Genomic DNA, 2,050 nt, shown 5'->3' with positions numbered 1-2,050 from the left:
GAAGTGAGAATGGCAAATTTAAGATGTCCCCCTCTGTGCTGGTATCTCAGCAGAGTGTAGCTCTTCTTAGACTCCCAGGGATTTTTTTTTTTTTCTTTTGGTAGTGGGGACCAAACTCAGGCCCTTGAGCTTGCGAGGTGAGGCAGGTGGCGGAACCTCTGAGCTAAATCCCTTGCTCCCAGGGTTTTTGGTGCAATTGTTCTTGCACAGAGATGGCTGGAGAGGGAGTCAGTTGTAAATTAGGACATCTTCTGTGGATCCAGTCTGAGGAGAGGTGAGAAAGATGGCTCTTCCTATGAACTGATCTCTGAACGACAAGCAATGGCATTCTGTCTGGACAGCAGAGTGTCAGCATGGGCCTTGTCCCTGCACACGCTTCACCCACCTGCCCTTCTTCCAGAGGCTTATGGGGCAGCCCTCTTACAGCCCACCCAGTCCAGAAGCAACTGGGCTGTGAGCTCGTGAGCAGGGACAAAGGTGAGCAGAAGAGATTCTCTGTTAGATTGCCAGAACCTAAGGGGAGCCAGCCAGATTGAGCTCTCTTCCCAAGGGTATGACCATGTCCAGGGCCTGCTATTCTGACAGAGGCTGGGCCTGACCTCAGTTTTCTCACAGGAGCTCTGGAACCCCAACTGCAGAGAATCCATGAGGACACAACTGGGGCATCTGCTCCTGGTGGAAATGAGGCATCACTAGATGTCCCTGGAAAAGCCAGGACACAAGCTTTACGTTGGGCTCCTGGCTTAGGCTGAATAAGGACTAGCAGGGCAAGAACTGGGTTCCACAGTCAACTCCACAAGTGCCTTCAGTCTCTGGGGGAAAATCAGGCTATTCCAGGATGGCCAAGGCTTAACCACATCAATGCCCTCACCATAAACTAAGGTAGTAATACATGATGGAAAGCTAGCGAAACATTCAACTGAGGTAACTATAAACTGCTAGCCCCGGGCCTGATAGCAGCTCAGGAAACAGAAGTTCCCTTACAACTCAAGCCCAGGAAGCAGAAAGGGCCATTCAGAGAAGCTGAGGTCTAAGACCAGCTCCAGAGATGACCACATCTATAAACCAGGGGAGCCTGTGGTGCCTGCCTGTGGTCAGGATCTTAAGGGATCTGGTGCAGGTTTTCCTCTATTCCAGCTTGACGCCTTCTATGTGGTCTGAACCCTAACAATGGCTGGATGACACACAGGTCACAGTACCCCCGAGCTTTGGAGGTGGCAGAAATGATCCTGAAATCTTAGTTCAGAGGGACACTAGGTTCCGTGGCATAAATGAAAGAGGAGCGATCGGGATGAGGTCAGTCACACAACCTCCTAACTTTGCCGTAGTTATTCTATGTCTCCATATTTTGGGAAAAATAGGTATGGCTAGAGGCCTAAACCCACCTGCCTACAACCCTGCCTTGTCTTAGACCCTGCTTTCACTTCCACTTCCTCAAACCTAGGTGGCCTGGTGACAAGCCTATGTGTGATACAACTGAGCTGTTGGAAGCTGTAACTGTCTCCCATGATGTCACCTGTGCTCACCTCCTCCACTTCTGTCTCTATACCCTGCTTGTCCCCTGCTCCTCGATTGGGGTCAGGTTCCACCTCTGCTTCTCAGCACTGGTCCTTGGCCCTGACCAGCTCTGTCCTCACTTCTCCACTTCAGACCCAGATCTGCCACCACTGGCAACTCTCAGCTCTTAGAAGCTCCTTGCTGGCAGCTTCTTGCTGCTCCTGCTGTGCCAATCCACCACCCCCTAATTGTCCTGTTGGGACAGGTCCTAGAAAGCCATACTCTTTTGACTTCATACAAGTTACAAGTGAAAGTTAAACCTATTTATCTAAATACAATTTTTTTAAAAAATATATATGTCCTAAGCCAGGAGCAATGGTGCACACTTGTTATGCCAGCACTCTGGGAGGCTGAGGCAGAAGGATCAAAAGTTTGAACTCAGGGCTGGGGATTTAGTGGTTCCGCTGCCTGCCTCACAAGTGCAAGGTCCAGAGTTTGATTCCAATACAAAAAAAAAAAAAAAAAAAAAAAAAAAAAGTTAGATCAGACCCTG

At 49.5% G+C, this 2,050-nt stretch overlaps 1 protein-coding gene across 7 annotated transcripts in view; it reads right to left on the bottom strand.

The window, feature by feature from the left end:
- The window catches only part of Styxl1 (serine/threonine/tyrosine interacting like 1), a 46,684-nt gene that overhangs the window by 39,530 nt on the left and 5,104 nt on the right, over positions 1-2,050 (bottom strand). The gene's annotated exons all lie outside the window — the stretch shown is intronic.

This window comes from Fukomys damarensis, unplaced genomic scaffold, assembly GCF_012274545.1.
Source record: "Fukomys damarensis isolate Sample0158 unplaced genomic scaffold, DMR_v1.0_HiC HiC_scaffold_17, whole genome shotgun sequence".
In the NCBI taxonomy this organism is placed as follows: Eukaryota; Metazoa; Chordata; class Mammalia; order Rodentia; family Bathyergidae; genus Fukomys; species Fukomys damarensis.
This window is presented reverse-complemented; position numbering and strand designations above follow the sequence as displayed.